We start from the raw sequence: 6,617 nt of genomic DNA, 5'->3' as shown, positions 1-6,617 counted from the left end.
CGCAACCTGGGTGACTAAAGGAGAGGGAATACTATTTGGGGTAAAAGTACAGTGTGGGACCTGGGGTCCCACGTACAAAGGTGGGGACAAGGTGTCCTACAAGTTACAGATGTATCACCGTAAACAACTAGTAAACTCTGAGGGAAAAAACACTGCAACACCTGCAGAAACGTAGGCACTAAAACTGTATAATTGAAAGAGGACCTTCCTTATTATTCAAGAGTTAGGCTTTGGTCTTTGAAGTTCTGGCTATTTTGAAAGAGGACCTTCCTTATTATTCTTTGATCTCTACTCAGTTGAGTCACAATTATATAAAGACTGCAAAATTCTCAACCATGGCAAAAAAACATTGAACCAAAACTCACCGAATCAGAACATACAGACACTCTAGAAAGATGATCAAGAAAAAAACACATAAGCGTGCAGATATTGTTTTTAACGTGGAACTATCAACAATCTATTAGTCAAAAGTCTCACAGCCTTGGGGTTGTACCTGTAGCTCAATGGTTGAGGCTTTGTTTCTCAACCTCCAGGTCTCAAACTCGATCCCGGCTTACCTATCCTCAAAATAACTATCTCAGTCTTTCAAAACAAAACAAAAAGAATAAAAAATAACTAGAGAATGCAACCCAACTGCCCAAGAGGGTTATTCAGTTATAGGTGCAATCCCCTTTCTCTTTTTTGTCTATGAATGGCAGTTATAGGTGCAAATCTTCTTCAGCTCTTCTAACTCCAATGACGAAACCCAACTGATTATGAACAAGTACGGCCCATAGTAAGATGGTATCCAGATTTTTCCTTAGTCCATTCGCCTTTACCAGCCCATACCAATTGCCCTTGCCAAACAAGTTGAATGTCTCAAGACTCTGCCAAAATGCAAACCAAAGCGGCCACTCCCAGCCCACCGGATCCAAAACAGTCACATTAGCATGAAATTTCGACCCTTTCATCATCATCCGATTGCAGACTTTCTTCTCCATCATTGGCAACACAATTTCTATTATAGGCTCTTTGCGAAGAGAGAGCCTGTTTTGATGCGACTATGTGTCCGTAGGAGTAAGTAGCTTTTCTGTGACAGAGCAAATTTTAGTGAAATCCCTCTTTCTTACTAGTGTCTCGATCCAACCATGTGGACCTGGCCACGTCGTGGGAAATTTTTTGTAGGGCCTACGATACCCTCTCTTTTTCTTCATAATCTTCAGAGCTTGGAGCTTCAAGTGCTCCACAGAAGCAACTTCGGAGTTGTCTATTTCTCCATCTGCAACAATTTGGTCTTTCTCTCTAATGCTTTTCTCTTCCAATCTCATGACGAATTCCATTCTCTTCCCCGTGTTATGATAATGAAAAGTTAGAGAGGTGCAATTATTATGTATATAAATTGTTTATTACATAAGTATCTCTCTATCCTTTTATATCAAATCCCCGCATATAATAACCAAAATCCAAATAGAACATGGACTAATAAGAAAACGAATTGTGTTACAAGTACCTTGAGAAGAATTTAGTTATAGGAAGTTTGGTTACAAGTAGTTTGAGCGTTTATCAGCGAGAAGAAACAGGAGGAGTACAACAAAAAAAATGGGACAACTGAGCTCCTTTTTCTTCTATTTCATGCAACTCTCTAAAAATAATAGTATGGCCTTGGGTGTCAACGGATCCACCTTTCTTAGTCACGAACCATTCAAATCTTGGATTCGGAGTAGATGCGGGTGGAATCTAGCCATATGATCTAAATTCATGACCGGATTGATCAATCTTGTCGATCCTAGAGCTGAGAACTACAAATACATTTTTGGATCACTTCAGACCCTAAGATCAATGTCAAGCTATAGAATCAAGCGTCAGATGACATGGATCGACGATCAACACCCCCCATCATAGTAGTCTCAGGCTGATCATCTCAGTTCACCCATAGATCAAAACGGGCGACAGATCAACTGCCCACGTTGATCCCAAATCTTAAAAGTTTTAGATTTAATAGAAATTCTTTTTTGTTATTTTTGGACTCTTATTTTAGAAGGCTGCTTGTAAACGGGATTTCGTTTGGAAAATAAAGACGAAAGATCCCATGTTGTGACACATGTGCCAAAGACAAGGAAGTGAGCTCATATTTCCACAAAATGCCAAAAAAAAATTGTGGAATTAACCAAATCTTCGGTCAAGTCTACTTGGGAAATGATATCAGCAGAACCATGTTTTGATATTTTCATTAAGGCATCTTGTCTTTTAGGCCATGTCTGGCATGATAAATTAGTGTCAAGTGGTGAGAGAGGGTACGGCGGGTGGGAGTAGGGGTGGCTATTCGGTTAAAACCGAACCGAGAAAACCGAAATATTAAAACCGAATTTATTTCGGTTTCCCAAAATTCGAACCGAAACCGAAACCGAATTTATGAGAAACCGAATTGTGAGAGAAAAAGAGGGAAAAAAGTAAAATTTTGGCTTGGATCAGAGGGCTAGGATCATCCGATCGAAATGATTTTTTGAGCACAACCTAATTAAGTTGTGATCAATCAAATGGACGGTTTTTATCATCCCATGGTGTGCACATAAAGCAATTTTTTTTGGGAGAAAAAATGGTTTCATCCATTATTTCGGTTAACCAAATTTTTTTTTTAGATAATCGAAACCGAAACCGAACATTCGGTTCGTTCGGTTATTCGGTTATAATTGAATAATGCTCACCCCTAGGTGGGAGAAGGGGAGAGATTTGAGAGGGTGCGTTTAAGATTAGGGTAAGAACTGGCTAAAATCTGAAAAAAGTCGATCCTATTTTCAGTAGAGTTTTTTGTTTTATGATTTTTAGCCACTTCTCACCTCCACAAGACCACGAGGCATTTCACCCACCATACCACTTGGAGACACTAGTTTATCATGAAAAAAAAAATCATAGTAACCAGATGTGCCATTAGTATCTAAAGAGTTGTCAAAAAGTTATTACACTTCCCAAGAAGTTCTCACAATCCAATTAAAAAAGAAAAGACAACATGGGTCTCTGCAATTATTAAAACATGGTTGTGCTAATATCATTTTCCTGTTACTCTGGTCTTTATTTTCCAAACAAAATCCTATTTTGGAAGTGCTTTCCTTTATTTTATTAGAATTTGGGCTTTTCTAAGTGATCTCTAACCCTATTTCATACAGGTTCACATTTTTTTTCTTCTAAGCAAGGTTTATCAACCCCACAGAAGCAGCCCTTCTCTGCTTCAACATCATGCCAGTACCAACCTTCAAAAAACCAGATATCTGGTTTGTTCTAATCCATCAACAATCCTCCTCCTCCTGTTCTCCTTTGCCACAGAACCCATCTCCAAACATGATCCTCGGTCCGTGCAAAAAACAGCCCTTTACCTTCCTCTTGGTGTTAACGCAAGAACTCACCAACCAAACCAATTCAACCCAGTCATAGCCCTACCCGCAGTCCCAAATCAGACGTCCAAGAACCCTTACAAAAACCTATAACCCAAAACTCTTGTATTTAGGCATTTTACATCTCCAAACCGCCACCTTTCCATCTTGTTCTCAGCCCAAAATCACCCAACAGCAGCCCTTAGTTTGCTAGAAATAATCAAAAGGATATATTTACAATTTTCCTTCACTAGAGATTACTATTATATTAGATTCATTCTCTTTTTAACCTTTTGTAGTGCCCTTGACTAGAAGAAATACAAAAGGAATCAATCATCAACAAAAGATGCCAACATTCCTCAACCATGCTTGTCCTTTAAATTTGGGATTTATCTAACCTTAATTTTGTTTGGACCAATTATCAATGGGGGACAAACATTAGGCAGAATTATCAACTGGACCCAGGCTTTTCAGAAATTACCAATGGGGGACAAAATCTGTCTTGTCAGTAAAAGCTGGACGAAAATACCCTTTGGCATATACAACACGTTTTGACTTTGGAAGGGGGTTTTCAAGTCTCTACGATTGGGGTTATTAGGTATCAAAATGGGGTTACCAATTTCAGAATGGGCTTATCAAGTCCCTGAAAATTGGCCGAGAGTTCTGGAGTTTTGGAAGAGAGTTTTCAAGTCTTTAGGAATGGGGTTATCTAGTATAAAAAATGGGGTTACTAATTTCCGAATGGGGTGATCAAGTCCTTGAAAATTGGCCAAGGATACTAGAGTTTTGGAAGGGGGTTTTCAAGTCTCTGGGATTGGGGTTATCTAGTATAAAAAATGGGGTTACCAATTTCTGAATGGGCTTATCAAGTCCTTGAAAATTGGCCGAGGGTACTGGAGTTTTGGAATGGGGTTTTCAAATATCTAGGATTGGGGTTATCAAGTATCAAAATGGGGTTACCAATTTCCGAATGGGCATATCAAGTCCCTAAAAATTGGCAGAGGTCACTAGAGTTTTGGAAAGGGGTTTTCAAGTATTTGGGATTGGGGTTATCTAGTATCAAAATAGGGTTACCAATTTACGAATGGGCTTATCAAGTCCCTTAAAATTGCCCAAGGGTACTGGAGATTTGGAAGGGAGTTTTCACGTCTCTGGAGTTGGGGTTATCCAGTATCAAAATGGGGTTACCAAATTCCGAATGGGCTTATCAAGTCCCTTATGAACATGTTTTTACTTCCTGTTTTTTTTCACTCTTTCATTTTTACGTTTTTTTCTTTCTACCGTACGATTCATCTTCCTCATCCTCCATTGAAAGGGAGAAGGAGAAATACAAAACCCTAAAACAAATGAAAAACAAAACCTAGATATAGAGAGAGATGGGAATGAACTCACGTTTCAAGTTTTCGAGCTTTCCCTCCTCCAATGGGGGCTAAAATGATGAAGAATATGACTGGTAGGGCAAAAAAAACAAGTTGAAAATGGAAAAGTGAAAAAAAATAGAGGGAAAGAAGAGAGAAGAGGGAAAAGTGGAAAAGCAAAACGTATTGCTTAAGAAAAGGGCATTTTCGTCCAGTTTTTAATGACAAGACAAATTTTGTCTCCCATTGGTAATTTCTAAAAAGCCTGGGTCCAGTTGATAATTCTGCCTAATTTTTGTCCCCCTTTGGTAATTGTTCCATTTTGTTTTAAAGGTGGAGCAATAATTTTGGTACTTGGACACTATTTGGGTTTATGTCAAGGGAGAGTGAATGATTTTATTACTCTCACATCGTGATACTTGAAATTTAGGCGCAACCTTTAATTCCATTGAAAAGGGGTAATCTATTTGATTTTGTGAAACATGTATTTCAAATCATGAAAAGAATTAGTAAATAAAATCATTGTTGAATTTAAAATATTTCTTATATGATTGAATCAGTTTTGAATTTTGTGAATATTGTAAATTTTCATTCCCTTTTCATTATTTTCAGTTGACATAAAGTTTTTACCTTAGTGTCAAGTTTTTACGTTAATGACAAGTTCTTTTTCTATCGTTGGTATTATAAAGATTAATTTGAGAAAAGGGAGGAGATTGATTAGATACATGATCACCAAGAACAGGAGATAAGAACCAAAGAATCATCATCCAAGTCCACTACACAGAAGGGCGTGTTGGGCAACTATTCTTTTACAGGATTTCCCCCCTTTTTAGGGTTGGAGAATGACGAAATCCAAAAAAGTTCTCAAAAATCTTGTTCAGCTGCTTGACCAGCTAAGGTCTGTTTCCAAAATTTCTACTACTTTTTCGACTAAAAAATAGGATTCCTTGATGGGATAAATAACCGTTTCTAAAGTTTCTCATCACTCCGTTTCCGCCCGATTCTTCTTTCGGCGAGAATGAGAAGTGTTGCCGAACATGCCCAACTTTAATGCGTTTGGATTGCCAGAATAAGGTGTTGGAATGGGGATCTGATTCCCATTAGGCCCGATTCCGGCATTTGGTTAAAAAAAGAAGGGAATCAAGGAGGTGGAATTGAAACTGAGTCAGAATTATAAGGGAAAAAATACTGATCTCTGGTTTCTGCCCCCAATAGGTGGTATTCTGATTCCGCTCCAGTAGGAATGGAATTATATTAAAAAAAAATTTGAATTAAAATTTTGTTTTAATTTTTTTCTCAATCCTTTTTAAGGGAGAATTGAAATAGGAACACTCCTAATTCAGATAATAATACCGACCCATTTTAACTTAGCTAGTTTCTGGTGTAAAACGTTTTTCCTTCTCTTTTTTTGGTCAGATTTTATTGTTTTTTTCCCCAGATTAATCTAGTGACTAGAGATTTGAATGAAAAATGCAGAAAAGGATTGGGCCCCACATGTACGGGATCAAATTGGTTGATCCGAACCCTATATAACTACAACCGTTGGAAAATTTTGTTCCTGTACTAGTTTTCTCAATCAATTGCAAAAAAAAATGACACAGTTGAGAAGAAGTCTCACATCTCTATCCATATTTTTCTCACAGTAACCAACTAGAGATCCGAAGTGCAAGTCTTAAAGAAGAAGTCTCTCTCCCTCTATCAAGTGGCCTAGCGCATTCCTTGCCTTCACTTGGGTCTCACACTCCCATTTTGGGCACCTTCTCTACTCGTCAAACTATAAGAATAGGACAAACCCAAAACCACCCTCAAACAAAATCTCCTTTATAACATCTCCATTTATCTCTACACTCACAATACCTAAACAAAAATTAGCAAAGAAAAACACTACAAATTCTACTAATCTCACACAGAC

This window comes from Tasmannia lanceolata, unplaced genomic scaffold (genome assembly GCF_043159265.1).
Source record: "Tasmannia lanceolata isolate RefF3 unplaced genomic scaffold, GAP_Taslan_0.1 ptg000037l, whole genome shotgun sequence".
Classification (NCBI taxonomy): Eukaryota; Viridiplantae; Streptophyta; class Magnoliopsida; order Canellales; family Winteraceae; genus Tasmannia; species Tasmannia lanceolata.
The sequence above is the reverse complement of the archived record's forward strand: the minus strand, read 5'-3'. Positions refer to the sequence as shown.